Below are 23827 nucleotides of genomic sequence, written 5' to 3' on the forward strand. Positions count from 1 at the left end.
GCCGGCAGCGGCTCCGGCAGCGGCTCCGGCAGCGGCTCCGGCAGCGGCTCCGGCTCCGGCAGCGGCTCCCCCGGCCGAGAGCCGCCCGCCGAGCTGGGCTCCGAGGAGGAGGAGCAGGTGCCTTACCCGGCGCTGGCACCCACCGCCTTCTTCTGCCTCAAGCAAACCACCCGCCCGCGCAGCTGGTGCCTCAGGCTGGTCTGTAACCCATATCCTTTCCCTCGGGACACCCCCGGGACACCGCGACACCCCCGGGACCCTCCCCGCGGCCGGAGCATCCCGGCGGAGCTGCGCGTCCCCGCTGCCGGCAGCGCCCCGGGGATGCCACGGAGCCACCGGCGTGTCCTCGGTGTGTCCCCAGCGCCAGAGGGAGAGGGGAACAGGGGGATTTGTGGCAGCGGGACACGCAGGGAGCGTGTCCCCGGTGTCCCCGGTGTCCCCCGTGCTGGGGACACGCCAAGGTCCTGCAGCGGCTCCGTGCGAGTGTCCGGGACGGGCAGGACGGAGCCGCTCGGGGGGTGCGGAGCCGCGACCCCCCGAAATTCCCAGCAGGAAAAAAAATCCCTCAACTCCACTCGCGGCTGGCTGGGATGGGAATCCTCGCAATTCCAAAGGCGACCTTGATTTTATTGGAACGCCGGGGGGGATCAGCCCCTCTGCTGTTTATATAAGAGCCGCGAGTGCACGGGAGCTTTCCCGACGGGGAAAAATGGAGCTGGAGTTGCTTTGGGAAAGGCACATTCCCGAAAAGTCCCCTCCGCTTTTGTTCTGCTGCAACTTGCAGGGAAGGAAGGGAACAGTGAATCCCTTCAATCTCCGCCGCTCCCGCTGTCCTTTCCCGGCTTTAGGAATGTTAAATAATCATCCCAGCAGCGTTTTCCTCCGGCTCGTGACATCCAGGAGGTGGAATTTTCCCCGGAATGCTGGGTGCGAGCGAGTTGTCAGTTTGTGCCCGGAATCTTTGGGAAGTGAGCTTTTAGCACGGGCATTGTGTGGAGAATTCCTGCTTTTCCCTGCCCACCATCCCTGCCTGCTTTTCTCCCCCTTATTTATTAATTTATTAACCCCATTATTTATTAATAAGCTGATTATTGATCTGCCTCAGCTCCCCACACAAACCCCTGGTTCTCCCCAGCAGCCGGCCCAGCAGGAATTGCACATTCCTCCCCGGAATGCTGCCCCGGGCTGGGAGCTGCAGGAATAATCAGAGGGAAAATCCCACAGTTTTTATGGATTTGGGGCTCCTTTTGTTTTGCACAAAATGTTGCCCAACTTTGGTTCTGTAGTGGTTGCTGAAAACACTCAGGCATTCGTTAAGGGTTGGATTTAGTCGGGAAAAATCCCTTTCCCAATTTTTTTTTCTCTGGAAAATGGAGCTCCTTGGCCCCAGCTGATTTCTTGGCTCCGCTCTTGTTGGGTGAAGTCTCTGCTTGCAGCAAATCTGGGCTTAAATTCCCCTTCCTAAAGTGCTCCTTCCTGGTTAAGCCGGGCCTAACATCACCAGTGCCCTCTGGGTGCTCATTCCAGCATTCCCGAGAGCCTGGATGCTGGAAAAAAGGGATTTGGGGCAACTGCAACTGGGATTTCCAGCCCTGAGGGGGGAACTTGGACATGGAGAGGGTAAAAAGGAGGAGTTGATGCTTAAATATTCCACGGAATGATAATTCCATAAGAAAAACGGGATGGAGCTGGCCTTGGGGAGGGCGCTGTGTTGTCACAGGCAGGAGTGAGTCAGGATGGATTTATTCCCTAATCCAGGTGCTTGTGATGGAAAACTTCGGGAGTCGGTGGGAGGAAAGGTCATTTCCTTTGGCTTTGGGGGAGTCTCGGGGTTTGGCATTCCCAAAATTTCCTCTGGCAGGTGGAGAATTCCAAGGCAGGTGTTTTGGGAGAGGGTTCAGGTGTGTTGAGGCTGGGCTCGGATTTTCCTTTTGGGAATTCCGAGCAGAGCACCTGCCTTTCCCAAACTTCCTCATCCAACAAATCATCTGGAAATGGGGATGGATTGTTAACAGCCAAGCAGGAATTCCATAGAATTCCCAGGATTTCAGTGCTGGTGTGCTTGGATGGCAGCAGGAGGGATGAGCTCCTTGCTGGGATTTATTCCCATTTTCCCAGTCTCCAAAATCAAATCCTTGGATTCAATTCTTCAGGAAAAGCTGGTTGGGATTTTTGGAGCCACCTCAGAGCGGGATCTGGGTCTGGGTGTGTTGGAAACACCTGGAAACCAGAATCTCAGGAAAAATTCCATGGAGTGGGACACTTGGGAAGGAGCTGGAAGAGGGGACTGGAGGAGGAGCACGGCTGGGTCTGGGCAGTGAGGGCTGGAATTCCTGGGAGATTTTCCCAGAGGGAAAAGATCCCACAGAGGGAATTTCTGGCTCTGTGGGTTTAGATCCTCTTCCTGCCCTTCCCGAAGCACAAATCCATAAACCAGGGAAAAGGGTGTTGGGTTTTCCTTAGGATTTATGGAAGGGAGGGATGGGAACTGGGAATGCTCCCAAAATCCTTGGATCTTCCCGAGGTGCCCTCCTTGGATGGGGCTTTTTGGTTGTTTTTCCCAGGGAAGTTGTCCTTGCTCCCACTGGGATTGACTTGGTGGGAAGAGGGGAAAGTCTCACTCCGTGCCCTCCAATTCCCATGTCCCTCTTTTCCCTGTGTTTGCTGGTTTGGGAATTCTCCTCCTGTGAAATTCCAGCTCCAGGGTCCAATTTCCAGCAGCTCCTTGAGGCCGATCCCGTGGGACACCCTGGGAATGGAGCTGCCTTCGGATGAGGCACCCAAAATTCCCACTGTGCCTCCATCCAATAACCCCGTGGGAATCTCCCTTTCCCACCCAGATCTTCCAAGAGCTGCCAAGCACTCCAGACATTTTTGGGAATCGGAGCTATCCCAGCCCTGCGACCCAGAGCAGGTGGGAATCTTCCCAAAAAACGTGATTTGTGTGGAGCTTAAGCAGGAAGGGGTCACTGGGAGGCTTTGGAATGGCTAAAAAAAGCTGGAGCCGGGTTCTGGAGGGGACAGGTGGGGCAGGATCAGTTTACGGAGCCGGGAGCATTCCCGGGAAACATTCCCAGCCGGAGGCATCAGCGGGAAAACGGGGATGGGGCAAATGGGGGAGCTGCACCTCGGGGTTCCAACGGCGCTGCTGCCGTCGGGAATGCTGAGAAAAACCTGGAAAAGTGATCCTGGGGAGGATCCTGCTCTGCCTCCCCCTCTGCTTCCAGACCTTTGGGTTCATAACATATTCCAGTTAGGAATTCTTGAGGAAAAGCGCTGATTTTGGGGGGTGGGAGCACTAATTAGGAGTGTGCTAATTCACTTAATCTGAGCAGGAACACTCTGCTGTCACTTCTGCTGTGCAGTGGCGTTCCTTGAATTTATTCCTGGATTTTCTGAGTGCAGGAATCTCTTCCTGAGCTCCGGGATCACCTCCAATCCCAATTCCCACCCCAAAATCCCAACACACAAACAACCCAAATATCATTTTTGGGACACAAGTCCTGATCCAAATGGGATTTTCCCTCAAACCTGGGTGGATTTTCTCTCTGTCTCCCTGCAGTGCTTTGAATTTCGCTTTGGTTTTTTTTAATCCATATAAAATTAGGATCAAACTTCTTTATTTTCCTTCGGATTGGATCTCCTACGTCTGTTTATTTCTGGAGGGCTGTGGGTGGCGTTTTGTGCCGTTCCTGTGGGGATTTGCCACCCCTCAGGGTCATTCCCTGGCTTTTCCCGAGTGGATCCATGGAAACCTGGAATGTCAAATGGGGTCACCTTGAATATTTGGGATTGGCAAGGAAAGAGTGAATCCCTGGATGTCCTCGGGAGGGGTTGGAAGCATCTCCTGGATTTTTGGGTCATGGATGGGCTCTGATGTGGAGGAAAGCTTGGAATCCATCCCAGGACATTCCAAGGGGTTTTCCCTCTGGAAAAATGGGATGGAGGGATGGGAGGCACAGCACTGGGAATCTGCTTCCAAGCCTGGCTTTTCTAGGATCCCTTTATCCTAATCCATATTTTATTGCCAATGGATTCTGGAGTTATCCATCCCTGCATCCCCAAATCCAGGGTTTTTCACAAAACCCAGGAATTGAGTGATTCCAGGGTGGTTTTGAGACTGGTTTTCCTCTTCTCTTAAGTTTTCCTGGGCTGGATATTCCCTGGAAAATCCCCCCCAGTGCAAACTCCAGCTCATCCCATTGGATTTTCCTGAGGATTCCTCATAATCCCTGGCAAATATCCTCAACTTATTCCCATTCCAGACTAATTTCAGAGCATCTAATTCTCATTTTCCATGGTGTTTATGGATGCATTTCAGGCTGACAAATTCCTTGGAAGTGTGGAGCAGTGTATCCCAGGAGTGGAGCTGGGAATGCAGCAGATCCGAGGCTCCAGCTCATCCCTGGGGTTGGATCTGGGGCAGTGGCATCCCAGATTTTCTGTGGGTGTTCCCTGAGTGACCATCCAGTTTCTCTGGGGTGTTTTGCTGTTTTTAGGAATTTTTTTTTAATGAAAAAATGGGATTAGATTGATTTAAACTCACCTTTCCCTTGGCTTTGTGTTTGGGGGCTCGGGCTGATCCCTTGGGAGCCAAATCCTGACTTTTCCAAGCTCCAAGTGGGATAATTCCATTCCACTCTTGTTTGCAGTAAATAAACGGGAAATTGGGATTTTTCTCCCTGTTTCTGCATGGATTTGGGATTTGTTTCCCAATCCCTGCTGCAGCCAAGAATTCCTGCTGCCCACTCGGAGTTTTCCCTGGATTTCCCCCCTGGTTTCCTGTCTGGGATCTCCTCAGGCTGCTGGAAATTCAGGAGGAATCCCAGAGAGGCCCATCCAAAGCCATCCAAGTGTGTTTTCCTCAAATCCCTCAGAATTCCATCCCCTGGAGAGCCTGCCCAGCTTTCCAAGGCTGCAATTCCTCATGTGAGGAATATTTTCCGAATATTTACGCAGATATTGGAAACTCAAATTTTGCTTTTAATTCCTGAGGCAGCAGCTGCTGCTTGGGGCAAATCCCTAAATTCCCAATCCCGAAATCATTGGAATTTTAAGGAAAAGACACTTTGGAGGGAATGTTTCACTGCCTGGAATAGGAGGGAAGTTACTCCCCATGATCCCAGCTAGGAGTTAATTCCAGAACTTCCAATCCTTTTCCTGAAGCAGCAGGGGCAGGGAATTGGAGGGTGATGAGCTCCATGTCCAGGCTCTTCCCGACCTCCCTGGAAATCTGGGAATGTTCACTCCAGAGTGGTCTGGGAAACTTTGACAAAAAGCAGCTGGAAAAGACAATTTCCCCTCTTTTTTCCCCGGATAAAAATCCGGTCTGGGCACTGCAGCAGGAGCAGGGATTTGGCAGCGGATGAAATGCTCAGCTCTGGGATCTCATTTTCCCTCTTTCCATGGACAGATGGGAATTGTGTGAGCTCACAATGCTCCCACTATTTGGCTGTTTTTCCCTAGAATTCCAGAGGAATGGGATGGCTCTGTGTGTGTGCAGCTATTCCAGGCAGGAATTCCAGCTGGGTCTCTGCTCCCAATCCCTTCCCTCCATCCCAGCGGGGAGGATTTGCCTGGATATCAAAAATCCTGGGAGATCTTGCTGGAAGCAGGAGTTGCCGTGTGGATTTTTGGGATATCAGCCCCATTCCCGAGGGATGGAGGATGTTGGATGGATGTGACAGACAGGGATGTTTTGGGAAGAGCATCCCGTGGGATTCGTGTGGAGCTCGTTGTACCCAAACTTTGATCCTCTCTGCCTGCTTGTTTGGATTTTCCTGCTGTTCCAGGAATTCCTGGGAGATTTGGGATCAGAACACAGGTGTTTCCATGGATTTCTGCTCCTGTCTCCGAGGATTTGGAGAGAAGGAGGAACTGACACCTCCTTGACTGGGAATGACAGGAAGGGAAGGACGGGAGACAAAGCAAAATGTGGGATTTGGTGCCACAAAAAAGAATTCTTTGGGATTGGGAAAGGGCTCATTCCAGGGGCTGCCAGCTCAGGTGGGATGGGGCTGTTTAATCCCAAATCCTGACCTGCTAAAGGATCCCAAATCCATCTCCAGCATCCCTTGGGACAGAGCTGAGGGCAAACAAGGCGGGATCATCCCTGCTGAAGTCACTTTAGGCCCGAGATTAAGCCAGGCTTAACCCTGTGTTTCCCAAGAGTCAGGAATCAGGGATTTGGGAGCAGGGAGGTTTGGGAACAGGGAAACTTGGGAGCCTCAGGAATCAGGGAACCATCAGGGAATGCTCTCGGCCCAGCAGCGTGTCCTGATCCCGGCTCCTGCTGGATGTTCTCCAGGATTTCTGCACCTTCCAATGGCTCCTGGAGCGATCCAGTGCCAACAATTCCTGCTGCTCCAGACATCCCTGGGATTCTGTCTGCCTGGGAATGCTGGACCAGAATCCCTAAAAAGGCTCCGGGGCCGGGGCTGCCAAGAGGGATGAGCTCAATCTGGCTGTGCATCCTGGGGGGTTGGTTTCTCTGGAATTCTGGGATGTGCTGCCCTTTCCAGAGGGTTGGGAAGCCAAAAGTTCCATTTTTTTCACCAGGAGTCCCCTCCCGAGCTCCTTTAGACTGGATGTTGGGAAAAACTTGGTTTTTCCATGGAAGTTCTCACCAGTCCATAAATATTACTGGGAATGGGATCTTTCCAGGTTGGAAGAAACCTGGATAAATGTGGAATTAATGCTTGGATTTACATCCTGGCAGATCCATGAATTTCCAGATGCTGTTTGCAGAGGGCTGGAGAAGTCTGGGACAGTGGCAGGAGCGATGGAATTCCCACCAAAGGGGCGGGGCTGGATTCCCTTTGGAATGGCTGGAATTGCTCCATCCCAGTTCACAAACTGGTGGCTCAGGCCAGAGCCAGCAGCTCCTCCCAGCCTTTGGAATATGGATCCTGGAATATTCCCCTCAGCTGCCACTGTTAGACACAAATCCTTTGCATCTGATCCAGGTATCCCAGATTTTCTAGCAATGCTTTTTGGGATCTGAGCATTTTCCACCTTCCTTCCCAGTGGATCCCTTTAATCCCAGAGTATTCCTGGATTCCCAGGGATTCCCTCGTATCCCTGAGCATTCCTGGTGTCCCAGAGCATTCCTTGTATCCCAGACCAGGCTCAGAGAGAAATCCCAATAATTATAAAACTCCTCTGGAACACTTCATATTCCAAGCACTGCCTAATTCCTTGAATTCTGTAGGAAAAATCCTAGGAGTGGGGTTGGGTTTAGCTCTGATTTGGGAAAGGTTTTGGAATTCCAGAGGTTTAATTTGGAGGAAAAAGCTGTGGAATAGGAAAAGGAAGTGAGGAAAAGGTTCTTTTCCAGCTGAGCTCAGCACAAATTCCATGGATTGAATCCTGCCTGGAATTTTGGGGATCAAAAGAGGCATAAAAGGATGGAAGGGACAGAATTTCCCAGGAATTTTTAAATTCAGGGATCAAGTGTTGCTGTCTCCTCAATTACATTTGGGAACAAGAGGTGACAATGGAGAAAAGTTCAAGTGAGTTGGAAAAATGGGAATATTTTAATATTCCCTGTGCTGCCTGATCCCAGATGTGAAATTTCCAGGGACTTTCCCTTCAGCAGCTCCCAACAGAATTCTGCTCCAGTTCTTCCCTCATTCCCAGGAATTTTGCTGTTAGAGCAGCGAATTTTCCACATTTTAATCAAAAGTCTATTTCCTTCCCTGTCTTTTCCAAGTCACATTCCCATCATTCCTCCCACCTGAACTGGGATATCCACAGGACAACGGGATTTCCTGGAAGTGCTGGAAAAGCTCCAGCCAGGGGATTTTCCAGGAGTGCTTTGTGTTTCCTGGAAATGCCAGGAGGGAATTCCAAACCAGAGTTTGGATCTCATCCTCCTTTTCCCATCTTTTCCACATCCTGCTCTTCTTGGAACCCAACCCAGCTTTTTTTTTAGGATGAGGAGGGAATTCCCAGATTGAATCCAGAGAGAACAAATTTATCCGAGGAATTGGGACTTGGCAGAACATGAGGGGACAGAGGGGGGAGAAAACCATGGAATTTTTTACTTTTCCTCAGTTTTCATGGCAAAATCTCATTTTTCCCTTTGGGAGCAGCTCTCAGGCCACAAAAACCAGGAATTATCCCTAAAATCCTCATTTTATTTGAAATCCCTGTTGGAAAAGGCAATTTGGGGACATGAGTGGCAATTTTGGTGCTGTTCCTTCATCCGTGTGCATTCCTGGTGAAATTCCCCACGGATTTTCCACCCCATGCCCAGGAAAAGTTGGTTTGGGTTTGGTTTTTATTTGGGATAGGGGGAAGGAAAGGAGGAATTAATGAGCTTGGAGCCGTTGCCATAGCAACCTGTTGCTAATGGATCTCTGGGGTTTCCTCTCCACCTCCAGCCGCGTTTCCTGGGAATATCATTCCCATGGCAACGGATGGCGCTGATCCCTCCCAGGCCACCGCCTTGGAAGGGCACAAAAAAGCTCCTTTTTCCACCATCCCAGGAATTTTTAGTGGGAAAAAAAATTCCTGCTACTCCAGAGAGATTTTTTGGAATGCTTGGAGTAAAAATTCCCAACTTGATCCTGTCTTTTTTGGGGAGTTTTTCACCCCAAATCCAGCCCTCACCTCCCATGTGCTCTTTGCTGCCTCCTCTTCCTCGCCCTCCTCTTGAAGTTGGAATTGTGGGAGAAAAGCCTGGGAAAAGTGGGAATTTTGTGGCAGGATAACGAGGCACCAGGGGATCTGCTCTTTCCTTTGAAAAATTCCCCTTCCCTTCCTGCCTTAGCTTTCCGTCGCCTCTGGATGATAAAGATTCCATCAAATTCCTGCCTCCCAGCCTGAGCTCTTCCCTCTTCCCAATCCGAATTAATTTGGATCCAAATGGATTTCTTTGGATGAGCAGCACTCCGAGGAGCTGCTTTTCCAAGGAAAGTTGGGTTTGTTTCCCTTTCAATCCAGGGAAGGTCACTCGGAGTCATTATCCAAAGTTTTCCTCTCCCGTGCCCATCTCTGGTGGATTCCTTGTTTTCCAAAAGCTTCTCGGGAATGGATGGCTTTGCTAGGGAGCCTGGAAAGTTTGGATCTTCTTTTGGATCTTCAGAGGTCCTGGAGTTCAAACACTTTTCCAGCCTTTCCAGAGGCTCCGGCTCAATCCACCCTGGAATCCCGGGAGGATCAGCACCATTCCCATGGCAGGAGGACTTTTTGGGATTTACAACCCAATCCAGTGCTTCTCGCTCTTCCTTTTCCCAAAATTACTCCTGGAAGCCCCTCCCAGCCGTTGTGGTCTTGCTGTCCTCCGTGTCCATTCCGTGCTGGATTCCCAGCGGTGCCTGGAGAGGAAAGGTTGGATTGGAGGGAGATTTATGGATTCTGGCAGCTTTTCCAAGGATGTTCCAGCATCCTTGACCTTGGAGGAGAAGCTGGGCAGCACTGCAGGTTCCCACTTGGCTCCTTGGCGTGAATTCCCAGCCTGTCAATCCCGAAAGTGCTGATGTTGGGATTTTAGCGGAGCGTTAAAAATCCGGGATAATTACCTTGGAATTAGATCATTCCATGGGAGAGGTTCACAGCTGCTCCTTCCTAATCCGAGGTGCTGATTTAGGCTTTATTCCCTATTTCCTCTCGGATTGTTTAAAGGGAAAATAAATTGGCTCCATTAAAAAAAAGATGGAATTCTTGCTTTTCCGGCAAATCTAGGCCGTGATTAAATCCTTCCATGGTAAAAAAATCACTCCAATTATTGGAGAGGGAATTTTTTCCAACTAAAGCTTAAGTGGTCACCCTCGGCTAAATTCCACCTTTTATCAGTTTAATTGGAAAACATTCATTCCATGAAATAATCTGGGAATGCTGGGAAGGAATCGCCAGTTGCCAGGACAACCCATTTCTCCCTGGCTCCCTTTTTAATCCTTATTTTTCCTCCCCCCTTTCTTTCTCCAATGTCACTTTGGATCATATCATCCTGACGGGAGATTTCATTATTTGGGAATTCATGCAGCCTGGATTGAAAGGCAGAGGGATTTTTGGGAAGTTAATGGAATTTAGGGAGCTCTTCTTGTAGCCGTGCCTGTCCTCCACAGAAGGTCACGGGGAGAAGAGGGAATTACAGGGAAAGCTGGAAAATCAGTGGAAGCAAACAAGAGGCATCTCCTCCCTTATCCAAACACCTCATTCCAGCAGATTCCAGCTGGGAATGCCCTTGAATCCAAGTTGGATTTGTGACATGGGACACAGCGTGGGATCCATGAGGTTCTGCTCAGTGAAATTCCAGTGGCAGAATGAGGGTGGCTCAAAGTCTGCTGGATCCAGGATTTTCCTGGAAAACCACTCCCCCCTCTCCCATCCTTTCTCCTCCCCACTGGAATAATCGGGATTTCAGGTTGGGATGGATTTTTGGTTCATGAAGAAGGAAATAATTCCAGAGGAAGTCATGGACACAGGGCTGGATGTCACCTCAAAGGGAAGAGTTGGTGGCAGGTCCGTCCACATTCCGTAGGAATGGATTGGACATTGGGAAAAGGAGCCCGGGCAAAATCCTGACAAAGAACCAAAGCCTTCAGTGCAGCCTGGACCAGGCCAAATCCCAGAAATCCCTGGATTTGGTCATTCCAAGGAAACCCTTGGCTCAGTGTCCCGAGGATTTGACATCCCAGGATGAAAATCCGAGGACAGGATTCCTCGTGCATTGCTGGGAAAAATGGGAAAAGCTCTGGGATACACCAGGAATGGTGCAGCAGTGATTTCCAGGGAGATCATTTTGGAGCTGGATTTGGGGCTGTTCCCACATTCCACAATTTTCCCACAAATCCCAGAGCACCGCCAGCCCCAGTGTTGGAATTTTGGGGAGAATAGGATGATGTGGAATTTTTGGGAATAGACACCCAGCTTCAGAGTTTAGCCTGAAAAAGAAAAGCCTTGAAAATAAGGTTATTCCTGCAAAATCTTGGATTACTTGGAATCCACTGAAATCCCAGCCTGCTCTGACTCTGGAGCTCTGGAGGAGATAAATCCATTCATTCCGTCTCCGTTCCTGATCCATTATTTATGGCCCAACATTTGCTCTGGAAAACATCTCCGTGTGCTCACTGCCAGAACCTTTGGATCCCGCGGGATTTTCCCTGTTTAATGAGTCCCGGGGGCGGAAAGCGGGGTCAGGAGAGGGGGAGACTCCGAACGTCTCCGCTCGGGTTTTTCCTGCTCTGGGTTGCTCCAGTTTTGTAGGAATTCTCCTCCCAGCCAGCGAGATCAAAGGAAAAAGTGAAAATAAATCCGTGGAGCCACTTGTTGGGATTTCCCTTTGGAGACACCTAAATTGCAGCTTTGCTTTTCCATCTGCTAATTATCCATTGTTGGATTTTTCCATTTAATTTGTTGGTTGTTCCTTTTTTTTTTTTTTCCCTTTTAAATCCGCTTTTTTCTGGGAGCACTCGATTCTGCAGGAAGTTCATCCGTCCCATCCCAAGGATGCTCTGGAATGAACTCCTTTAGGATCATTCCCATTTTTCTGCCCCCTCCCTCACCCTCGTGGCTGTGGCTCCAGTGGGATGATTTATTTTCCACTTGCCAAAGGATGGAATAATCCATATCCGTGTTCCTCCGGCTCTAATCCTTTTTTTTCCCTGGGTGATTGCATTCCATGTGGGAGGGGCTTTAAAGCTTTTTTGGGTTTTTTGGGGTTTGGAATTAAAAGCCAGGCTGGAAATGCAGATGGAGTGTGAGGAATATTTTGCTTGAATTTGTCCTTTCCCCTGGACTTCACTTGAATTCCAGATAAATCTGGGAATTGCTCCCTGCCCCCATCCTTCCCCCAGCATCCTCAGCCAAGGACCAAAAATCAAAATTCCTAAAAAATCAAGGGAGTCAGGGAAGCTTCCTGGCTCCATCCCCTCCATCCTGGAGAACTTTTTCCATGAACTGTGTGGATTCTGATTTCCCTTTCCCCCTAATTTGAGGGAATGAACGAGTCAGGCTCCTGGAAAAGGCAGCTTTTCCACACTAAATGGAGGGAAAAAAGAGGATTCAGAGGAATTAGGGGGGATATTCCCAGCATTCCTGGTCCATTTGCAGTTCCGTGGGAATGGGGCAGTGCTGTTCAATCTGTGCAGCCTCATTGATTCCCAATCAATTGTTGGGATCACTCGATCCCATTCCCTGTCCCCAATCCAATGTCACTCATCCCATGCGTCAGCGCCAGCTCCAAACATCCCAGGCAGATTCCAGCCCTTCCCAGATGTGGATCTGGACTCCCAAAAGCCTTTTTAATTCAGGTATTTAATGGAAAAATCTCTAATTTTTTTATTTTTAATCTCAATTTCCTTGTCAGATTTTGCAATTTTGGTGGTTTTTCTTTTTTTCCTGGATTTTTATGATTGGACGCTCCATCCTCTCCGTGTTAAGCAGGAAAGGCTGATGTTGGGATAAGGAAAATAAGAAATCCATGGATTTGGCTTGGCACAGGGACAGTGACCACTCTAATGGCACTTCCAGGGATCCAGGGGCAGCCACAGCTTCTCTGGGAATTCCATCCCATCCCTTCCCTCCTTCCCAAGTCCATTGAAACCTCCTCTCTTCCAGTTAAAAGAGGGGAGGGGAGGAAACTTTTAAAGGAAAAAGAACTCCAGGAATATTTAAATTTTTCCCTCTTTAAGCAAAATTCCTCCAAAATCTGATAAATCCTGGATAAAACCACGTGGTTCCAGACAAACCTCAGCCTTTCCCTGCGCTGGGCAGGGAAGGAGCAGGATTGGCTCCAAGGAAAACTTTGAGAAGAGCATGGAGGTGTCAGAGTCAATCCAATGGAAGGGGAAAAATGCCCGGAGCCCTTCGGTGTTCCCGAGCTTTGTCAGGAAATCTTTCCTAACGACTTCACTTCTCCACCTGGAGTTCCGACGGGGTTTGGAGGGGAGGACATTGGAAAAGATGGATAACAACGGGAATTCAGCAAGGACTCCGTCCAATTTTCCAATTTCCACAGGCAGGATGTGCCACTGGAAATGCCAGGGCTATTTATGGATCCTGGGATCAAGGGGAAATGTAAGAAACTTGGGAATTTCAGCAGCTTTATCGGGATCTGGGAGGAGGGAGAAGCAGTTCATGCTGGGAATGGTCTGGAGGGAGCTGGGGGACACATCCAGCCCCACTCCCCGGCTGAGGAATCCCAAATCCTGCTCCTTCCTTGCCTTTTGTTCTCCCTGGGTCATCCTTATATGGGGCTTTTCCAGGAGAAACCTCCCAGCAGGGCTCCAATCTAAACAGTGGCAGCATCCCAGGATTTCTGCGGCTCCAAGCTCCTGGAACAGCTTCCAGCTGGAATTAGGAGCCCTTGGGAATTTGGAATCCCAAGCAGTTCTTCTGTCATTGTCAAACTCCCACCTGGAATTTGCTTGGAATTCGCTGTGGCTGTATTGGAAAGCTGAAAGGAGAACCCAGGAAATGCAGGAATTCCTGGGATTGGAGCATTTTTAGGAGTTTTTCCCATTTTCCCCATTTTTTTTTGTGGCTGTACGAAGCTCCCACCTCTGGTAGTTGATCTCTCCGTGGATCTGTGCTTCGTGCATTCCAAAATCTGCACCTGCAGGGATCACACTGGGAATTCCTGCTGGCAGACTGAGATGGTGCATCCAGAATTCCCTGATTTTTTGGGGCTGGATCAGAAAGGAAGAGGAATATTCCCTCTGCTCCACGAGTGTGTGAGCAGGGAAGGGCTGATCCATGAGGGAAACTGGCACAGATGCCCAGAAAAGCTGTGGTTGCCCCTGGATCCCTGGAATTGTCCAAGTCCGGGTTGGAGCAGCCCAGGATAGTGGGAAGTGTTGGGATTGGAACTGGATGAGCTTTAATTCCAATTCCAAACCTGTCTGGAATTAGTCTGGATCAATGGCAGCATCCAAAATTTTCCAGTTCAGTGGGATCATCCCCTGGATTGTGCTGGTGGATTTGGGATAATTAGGGCAGGATTTGATCCTGGATATGTCAGTGTTGTATCCGTGGATATCAGCTCCTCGTGTCCTAAGAGATAAGAGGAAAAGTGGGAAAAGAATTGGGAAAACCAAAGCTTTTCCATCCTTCCTGTCCCTGTTTTCACAGGATGGAAATATCCTGCTCCAACCATAAATCCTGATCCCCAGGGGGGATTTTTTTCCCTCTGGAAATGGAATTTTGTTCAGGCATAACCTGGCAACCCACCCACGTCGGAGGCCGAGTTATCCAATAATTATTGGATATTGGACTGGGAGCAGCTTCCTCTGCGTCCCTGGGCCATTGATCCTCGGGGTACCCTAGGATTAGAAATGCAGCGAAGGAAATGGGAATTGGCATTTGACAGGAGCCTCTGCTGGGGATAAAAATGGGATCATTTGGGAAAACCAGGCTGATCCATCAGGGATGGGGATGTGGGGTTGGCTGGCACTGGAGAATTCACGGAATCGTGGAATGGTGGGGCTGGGAAGGGGCCTTGAAGCTCATTTTGTTCCAACCCCAACGCTTCCCACTATCCCAGGGTGCTCCAAGCTGGCCTTGGACAATTCCAGGGATGAGGCTGCCACAGATTTTCTGGGAATCTGGGGCTTCACCACCTTCCCAGCCAGGAATTTTTTCCCAATATTCCATTTAAACTTTCCCTGTGGCACAGAAGCCCCATCCATGTCCCCTGGACTTGCAGCATCCCATTCTCCAGGAACCTTGGATCACTTCCCAAATCCTTCTGAGATCCCAGGAGCGGCCACTGAAACGAATTCATTGCTTCAAATTTCATCCCATTTCATTACATTTCAGTCAAATTCCCATTCTCAGGAATTTTCTGGCTGGTTTGGAGAAGGAAAAGCATCTTAAAATCCTTTTTTTTGACTCATCCTCTGCCACACATCCTGCAATTCTGGCTTTGGGAAAAGCTGGAATTTTGTGGATGGGAGGGATCTGTGTGGAGCAGGAGCTGGGAGCTGCTTTGGGCTCATTCCAGGCTGGCTCCTGTCTCCCTTGGGATGATGGTGCTGAGGATTTTGGGAATATTTGCGTTCAGAGGCTCTGGATATCCCAACCAGGACGTGTGGAGCTGCTTGGTATTGGAGCTTCCTGCTGATCCAGGTTTTTCTTAGGGATAACTCACCCTTGGGAAGCAAATTTCTTTTGGAATTGGACTCAGCTGGTTTTAAACTTCAGTAAAATTTAGATTTTGGCTGTGGGGATGCTGGATTTGGATGATTTTTCCTGGAAATGGGATATTTTTCCCTGAAAACAATCCCTGCTGCTGTGGGTGATGTGGGATTTCTGCTTTTCCCTGCTGCTTTCCCAGGCTGTGTCCATTAAATCCCAGAAAATCTCTTGTCCCTGCTCCCCTGTGACACTTCCAGCTGATTTTTCCTTTCCCTTGATCCTTCCCTCCCCTCTCCTGCCTTTCCCTGCTCCACTTTTCCCGGGAGTTCAACCCCTGGTCACAGCCAGGTCAGAGCAGGATTGAAACCAGGCCAGGCTTTGTCCCACTTGGAAAACGAGGAATATTTTTGCTCTTGAAAACATTCCCGATGTCACTTCGTGTTAGACACGACATCACCGCCAGCACATTCCCGATGTGTGCTGGGAAAGGAGGGATTTCTGCTGGAAAATGAGGGAATTCTGCTGGAAAAAGGAGGGATTTCTGCTGGGAAATGAGGGATTTCTGCTGGGAAATGAGGGATTTCTGCTGGGAAATGAGGGATTTCTGCTGGGAAATGAGGGATTTCTGCTGGGAAATGAGGGATTTCTGCTGGGAAATGAGGGATTTCTGCTGGGAAATGAGGGATTTCTCCAGGAAAATGAGGGATTTCTATTGGAAATCAGGGATTTCTGCCTTTTCCAAGAGAAACCTGGTACTCAGCAGGCAGGAATTTCTTCTCTGCTGCTTTTCCCTGTTATTTTTCTTGGAAAAATTCACTCCTTCAGGGAGAAGGGATCGCTGGGAATGGGAGAGTTTAAAACATGTTGGGACTCAAGGATTTGGCCACAACCAAAATCCTGCTTTTTTTCCTATTGGAATTTTTGGGAATCCTCTAAAATCCCATGGGATTTAAGGCTGAGGAGGAGGGAAAAGAACAGGGAATGTTTGGATTGGGATCCAAGGTTGGGATCAGCCTAACCTGGGCTGCTGATCCCTGATCCCAGGGATCCCAAATCCCCCTTTTCCATGGAGCACAGGCTGGGAATGCAGCTCTGCCAAGGGCTGCTGCATCTTCCACAATTCCACCCCAAAATTCAGAATTCCAGCCTCGCAGCTGCTGGGATTTCCCTGGATTTGTGGTGTTCCCCAGGGCATCCAAAATCCCATGGTTGATCTCCCACCCAAAGGGGTTGGAAAACAGCAGAAAAATTCCTTTGATTCCCAAATCCAGGCCTGGATTCCCAATTCCTCCAGGGATTTTTAGGAGGGAGCAGCAGTTTTGGAGCTGTTTTGTAGGGCAGGATCAGGACAATTCCAGCATTTCCATGTCCAAGGTTTCTTTGGGAATATTTTGGTATAATTAATCCTCATTCCCAGCACTCCCAGACTCTCCAGGAGCTGCTGGATCCTGGGAATTTGTCTCCAGCTGCTCAGAGCCATAAATATGGAATTTGTGTCAGCTTTATCCCTTTGGATTGGCACCCAGAGGAGGGGAAATGCCTGATCCAGCATTTCTGTCCTGGAAAAAAATCCCAAAGCCAGCGATTTTGGATGTCAGGAAACCCTTTGGTGTCCAAGGCTGTCATTTTGATCTCCTCTGATTTTCCTTTCTGAGTGGAGAGAAGTGAATGTGCCCTGGAAATCTGGGAAGCGCTGGGAAAATAATTTTTTTTTTATCATCCTCTTAGGGAATTAAAAAAAAAATTCTGGGAATTTTGAGAATTGGATTTGAGGGGTGTGAGGAGTGTTCATGTCTCACCAGTGGAAATATTGGGATGCACTGTGGAATCCCTGGAAGAGGAAGAAGCAACAAATTCCCACTTTTTCCTCCTGCACAGCTTAAAAGTGGTTAAGGAAGGAATTGGGAAAAAGGGGGGAAAATCCAGCTGGGAGCTCTGCTCATTCCCAAGCCATAAAATTCTGGGAAACAGGGACTTACAAGGCAACACTTGCAATGATCCCACTTTGTGGAATTAATGGGAAGGGGTTTTAAATTTTTAAATCCATTTCCAAGAGGAGAAATTTTCCCTTCAGCAAAAGGGAAAAAATATTCCAAACCCTCTGGCTCCTGGAGTATCCTCATTTTCCAGCCCAGCAGAGTTGGCAAAGCTGCTGGTTTTCCTTCATTTCCCATTCCTCCTGGTAAAATAAGGATTGGGAAGTGACAGGTGTGACGTGGGAAAGGCCTGGGATAGAGCTCTGGCATTCCAGCTCCTTCTCCCTTTGGATTTGCCTGTTCCCAGTTGCTCCCAGCTGGAAATGCTGCTCCAAAGGGAGATTTGAATGGGAAGTGGGAACAGGAGCATGTCCCTGTGCTCATCCCTGAAAATTCCAGGAATCCTCCTGGATGTAATGGATGAGTTAAAGTTGGGTTTAAGCGCAGGGGTGGCTCCCACCTGCAGGATTCCCTGTTAATTAGTGGGAATTAAGGAGTGATCTCTGCATGGGGGCAGGAGAAGGATCTTCCCACCATCAGCTGGCTCCTGCTTTTTGCCAGGAGTCAGAGGGAAAGGCAGCCTTGGATCAGAGAATTCCAAGAGATCTAAAATCACTTTTTTTGGCTTGGCTTCTAAAACGGGGCACGGAAAATCCCGTGCTGGAGAATTCCACAGAATCCTGAGGTGCTGCAGGGAGGGAGAGTTTGGGAAAGGCGCCTCCGAGGCAGGAACAGGGAATTCTCATCCAGGAGCAAAAGCTGGGCTGGGAAAGAGATCCCTGGATAAAACCATCCAGGATCCAAGGATGGGAATTCCTGCATCCAGCCCCCGGGGAACCCTCTCTGCCTGCTCCATCCTTTTTCCATAGGGAAAGCTTCTTCCTAACCCTGGATTTGGGATGGATGCAAATCCAAAATGCCTTGGGCTGGGGGAGGCAGCACCCGATGGATGGGATGGGATAATGGGATGGGATGTTGGGATAGGGTAATGGGATGGGATAATGGAATAGGATGGGATAATGGAATAATGGAATAGGATGGGATAATGGGATGGGATGTTGGGATAGGGTAATGGGATGGGATAATGGGATGGGATGGGATGGGATGGGATAATGGGATGGGATAATGGAATGGGATGGGATAATGGGATAACGGGATGGGGACCAGGCTTTTCTGTCACAGCCACCACCTGCCCAGCCATTCCAGCCCCCGGCACAGCCCGGAGCCTCTGGAATTGTCCCAGGCACAGAAACCCGAGCGGGCTCTTTAATCCTCGGCTGCGCCAGGGAAAATCTCAAGGTCACAGCGAGGCTTCGGCTCCCCCCGGCCCTGGAATCTTTCCTTTTATGTGGGAAGTGTCGGGATGGCTCCTGGCCAGCTGCTGGTGTCCCTGTCCCCTCCTCCATCCCGGGAACGCCGCTCCATGGGTGTCCCTGAAGGAATGTGCTGGGGGGGAAGAGCAGAGCTGGCCCAGGGCACTCAGCTCTGTCCTATAAAACCTTTAAAAGCTCTATAAAAATATAAATTTTTAAATATAAATAAATGTAAATGTAAATATGATTTTTTAAATTTAAACATTTATATGATTTTATAAAGATTTATATCATTTATAAATCATATAAATCTTTCTAAAAGAAAAGTTTTATCAAATTAGATTTTATTATTTTAGCTGAGTTAATAGCTAACCTATTAAGTTCCCGTAAGAAAAAGATTCTAAGAGTGAAAATCAGTTTATGTAGCAATCTATTCTTGTAAGAAAAACAGTTTATGCCTAAAAAATTTAAAATGTATCCCATGAAAATTCATTTTAAAAATATAAACTATCTCGAAAAAGTTTAATAAACATATACACTAGCTATTCACCTACCAATAAACTAAATTTTAGTAGATTGCTAACTAATTAAATTTAACACAGTACCTTTAATACTCCTGTAAATATAAGTCAGGGAAATAAAAATTCAGCCTTTCTACATTAAAAACCCCAAATATCTCGGCCATCTCTGCACTATGAGATGGGAGCATCAGATAAACCAAGATCCTTGTCTGATAACCCATTCCTGGTGGGCTCCATGGAATTATTTGGAATGAGATGAGGATTGGGCTTGGAATAACCTGATCCAGGGGAGGGGATAAATATCAGTGTTCAGAGCTGGAGCTGGGCACCATCCAAACCACAGCTCCTCTTTTCCACAGCTCGGGAAAGCTTGGAGAGGCTGGAGCAGGGGCAATTCCGCGTGCCGGGGTCTCCGGCCGCGTCCCATCCCACGCGGAGCCATCCCAGCGGGAATGCTCGGCAGCCGGGGTGGGATCCCTGCTCCCCGGGAGCTCCCCAGGCCCCGTGCCCATCCCAGGGCAGGGACAGCTGCACGCCAGGGACGGCAGCCAGGGCAGGAATGTCGCCGCGCTCCCGCTGCCAACGGCAGGCCCGGCCCAGCGGGATTCCCACCGTCCACGCCCCGGCGTGGGATGGGAGCAGCTGGATCCAGCCCCCCTCCCCTTCCATTCCTGCAGGGTGGGAAGGAGCAGAGCCCATCCCAGAGCGCCTTTGCAGTCACCCAGGTCCTGCTGGGGCTTCCCTGAGGCCTTCTGGGGGGTCTCAGTTGGGAAGGGCCAGCCTCGGCATCCAGGGAATATCAGCGTGTGTGTCCCTGTTTGGATCCTGCTGGAATGCCACAGGGGTTTGTGCCAGGCTGGGAGGGGAGCCCTGGCACAGATTCCCAGAGAAATTGGGGATTCCCCATCCAAAGCCAGGCTGGACGAGGCTTGGAGCAATTTGGGATAGTGCAAGTTCCCTGCCCATGGAATTGGAGGAGCTTTAAAATCTCTTCCAACCCAAACCATTCTGGGATTTTTTTTTTCCAAGCAATCCCTTTTGCTGCTGCAAATCCCGCTGTGATCCCGCTCTGCTCCCATCCTGGTGTGCCTGGACACAGGGACAAGGGACACTCCGTGTCACCAGGGCTGTCCCAGCTCCCCCGGAGAAGGAGCTGGATCCATTTGTAACTTGAAATAGGATTTGGGGAAGCAGAGCAGAGCTACCAGTGTGTGGGAAATCCATGGAAATCAAAGTGGGGGAGATTGTGTTGTGCAAACTGGGATATTCCTGCCTTTGGAGCTGGAATATTCCTGCCTTTGGAGCTGGGAGATTCCCACCCTTGGAGCTGGACTCATCCTGATGTGGGAATACAGGATTTTTCCAGAAGTTTCCTTCCTCCTCTTCAATCCCTCCTTTTGGGATTGCTCTGGTTTGACTGGGAGAGCTCATTGCTGATTCCTTGTCCCCGTGGATATTCCCAGCTGCGAATTCCTGCTGGAATGACTCAGTCCCTGCCTTAACCTCAGCCTAAAACACCCCTGGTGTTCCCACTCTGCAATTCCCAGCTGGATTTCACATTTTGGGATGCACTGAAAGAGATTTTAGGGCTGAGGGGTTTCTCCCAGAAGAGAAGTAAATTCCAATCCTCATTTCCTTGGTGTATTCCCATTTTCCTGCATGTTCCATCCCTTCTCCCTGCTGGCAGCTGGGATGTCTGATCCATAGGGAATGTTGGTGCTCCAAGGGGAATGTTGGCGTTCCATGGGGAATGTTGGCGTTTCATGGGGAATGTTGGCATTACCATGGGGAATGTTGGCGTTCCATAGGGGAATGTTGGCGTTCCATAGGGGAATGTTGGTGTTCCATAGGGGAATGTTGGCAGTTCCATAGGGGAATGTTGGTGTTCATGGGGAATGTTGGCATTACCATGGGGAATGTTGGTGTTCCATAGGGGAATGTTGGTGTTCCATAGGTGAATGTTGGCGTTCCGTAGGGAATGTTGGTGTTCCAAGGGGAATGTTGGTGTTCCATGGGGAATGTTGGCGTTCCAAGGGGAATGTTGGCGTTCCAAGGGGAATGTTGGCGTTCCATGGTGAATGTTGGCGTTCATGGGGAATGTTGGCGTTCCATGGGGAATGTTGGTGTTCCATAGGGGAATGTTGGTGTTCATGGGGAATGTTGGCATTACCATAGGGAATGCTGGGGTTCCATAGGGAATATTAGTGTTCTATAGGGAACGATGGCACTGCTGTTGCAGTTTGCTCCCTGCTCCCATTGTCCCACCTGCGTTTTTCCATGCCCTTGAGCCAGGGTTTGCTGCTGAGCTTGGCTTGGGAGCCTCGTGGTTGGGATGAGAACACGGGAACTCAGGTCAGGAATCCTGGGAGAGGCTCAGGGCCAGCTGTGGAGGTGATTCCCAACATCTGGCCTGGCTAAACATGGCACAGAATCCCCTTGGAATGGGCCAAACTGGGAAATTCCCACTCCTGGTGGCTCCTTCTTGAGCACTTCCCACCTCTGGAGGTATCCAAGGAATACCTGGATGTGGCCCTCGCTGCTCTGGGCTGACAAGGTGGGATCAGTGATCCTGGAGGGCTTTTCCAGCCTCAGTAATTCCAGGATTTTATGGAGAGGGGAAGCACTGCTGGAGGTATTTCTGTCCCTGTGTGCTCTGGGCTTTGCAGCAATCCCAGGTTTTTTTCCCTGGATTTCTGGTGCTATCCAGTAGCCAGCGGGTTTCATCCCCAGCCAATCTTCCCTCCGGATCTCACAGAATCTCTCCTTCAGCCCGAATTCCAAATAAACATTGCCATGTTTGGAAATCTCCCTGCTGGGCCCCCCCTTTCCTCCCGCAGGAACTTTGGCTGGAGGGTGACTCATCACAATCCCTTCCCAAACAGCAGAAATTCCCAACGGAGCCGCCGGCCGGGATCCGCAGGGGCCTTTGGGCACCACAGAATCCCAGCCATTCCCACCCCTTTGGCCTCCAGATGGATTTTTCCCATTTTTCTCCCCATTTTTGCATTTTCCAGGGCACTCGGAGCTCCTTTGCCAGCAGCAGGAGCAGCAGCCTGGAGCTGCCATTCCACGGGGGGATCCCAAGTTTGGGAACATCTTTTTCCCACTTCAGCTCTTTCCAAGGCACACCCAGGCTGGGTTTATCCCTCTTTTCCTCCATGGAGTGGATTTTAATGGAAAAATTCACTTTTCTTGGAATCCTACTGAGCAGGGGCTTGGGGAGGTAGCCGAGAATAACAATTAGTACTGGTCAGCCTGGCTCATTAGTTAATTAATTAATTAATGAGCTGCAAATTACACTTAGGTGAGGGATAACCTTCGAGGTGTAATTAGAGGGGTGCAGTAATTAGCCAGGCTGGGGTGGAGGGGAGAATTCCCAATCCAGGCTGGGATCCAGAGCTGCCTTTGGCAATCCATAGGGACAAATCTCCGCTGCTCCCGAGGGGACGGAATCAATCAGCTCCAGCCCCAAAATTCCCAAAATAGGAGAGGTGGAGGCAAAATGAACCAGCAGTGGTGAAGGCAGGGTGGATTTATAGGATTTTGGGAAGGAATTCCTGCCTGTGAGGGTGGGAGGGCCTGGTACAGATTCCCAGAGAAGCTGTGGCTGCTCCTGGACCCCTGGCAGTGCCCAAGGCTGCTGTTCCATCCTTGTGCATTGGGGTTTTCCTTACTCTGGGAATGCTGGGATGAGTCTGGCTTGCTCCTGGTGTTTCTCTTTGGACACTTCCAGAGAGTCCCAGTGGATTTGGGGGTTCCCTGAATCATGGAATGTTATGGAATCACAGAGCCATGGAATGCTTTGGGTGGGAAGGGACCTTGAAGTTCATCCGTTCCATTCCATGCCAGGGACACCTCCCACTGTCCCAGGCTGCTCCAAGCCCTGTCCAACCTGGCCTTGGACACTTCCAGGGATTCAGGGGCAGCCACGGCTGCTCTGGGAATTCCATGCCAGCCCCTCCCCACCCTCACAGGGAATAATTCCTTCCTCAAATCCAATTTAAATCTATTTATTCCCTCCTGTCCCGACCCTGGTTAAAGTCCCTTTCCATCATCCCTCCCAGTTCCAGAGCCATGATTTTGGAATATTCCTGGGATATCTCACCAGAGCTGCCTCAGCTGATGAGATCTCCTTGTCAGGGGCTGCCAGGAGCTCCCATCCCTTTTGCCCATTGCTATTCCTGGAAAACACGATTTTCCAAGGCTCGGGAGCTGCATTTGGGCAGTTCCTTTAAATAACCCTGATGATAAAGCGTTATCCATGGAAAGGCCATCTGTTCCTTGTGCTCCCAGAGCAGCTCCTCACGCATCCCTCGCTCCTTCCAGCATTCCCAAAGTTTCCAGCTCAGCCTCTCCCCCACCTGTCCCACCCATTCCAAACTTTTTTCCCAGCTTTTTGCATGCCCCAAGTCCAGCTCTGCTTGGAGGAAAGGTTGGATCTTCACCTGAAGTGCCAGGAGCTGCTTCCCTTGGAATTCCTGCCTCATTCCACAGGGCTCTGGAATGATCTGTTCCGTGTTCCCAGACTGTGCAGGACAACTCCTTCCCACATCCCTTCTTCCCTCCAGCTTTCCCAAAGTTTCCACCTTGGGCTCTCCTACCTGTCCCACTCATCCAAGCCCTTCCAGGGCTTTTTCCCAGTTTTTCTGTGTGCCCAAAATCCAGCTCTCCTTGGAGGAAAGGTCACTCTCTGCCCCTGAAGTGCCGGGATCTGCTTCCCTTGGAATTCCAGCCTCGTTCCACAGGGCTCACGTGGGGCTGGGCTGGAGCAGAGGGAGCAGTTAACCTTAATCAGGGCAGCCAGAGGAAAGGTTGGGAAATAATTCTGTTGGAATGTTTGGATTCGGAGAGCTGACATTAGAGCGAGTAAATGTCAGAGGGAGTTTAAACAACGGAACAACTCTTGGAGGGCCACGTTTTCCTCTGGTGGATTTCC

The 23827-nt window shown here is 49.9% G+C and overlaps 1 protein-coding gene across 1 annotated transcript in view; it reads left to right on the plus strand.

The window, feature by feature from the left end:
- The first annotated feature begins 19 nt into the window (after positions 1-19).
- Positions 20-23827, plus strand: part of CACNA1H (calcium voltage-gated channel subunit alpha1 H) — a 158452-nt gene continuing 134644 nt past the window's right edge. The window contains exon 1 of the mRNA XM_039732237.1: positions 20-209. The gene's annotated coding sequence lies outside the window, so the exon portion shown is untranslated. The remainder of the gene's footprint in view (positions 210-23827) is intronic.

The sequence above is a fragment of the Passer montanus genome, unplaced genomic scaffold (genome assembly GCF_014805655.1).
Source record: "Passer montanus isolate IOZ18808 unplaced genomic scaffold, ASM1480565v1 scaffold8, whole genome shotgun sequence".
Classification (NCBI taxonomy): Eukaryota; Metazoa; Chordata; class Aves; order Passeriformes; family Passeridae; genus Passer; species Passer montanus.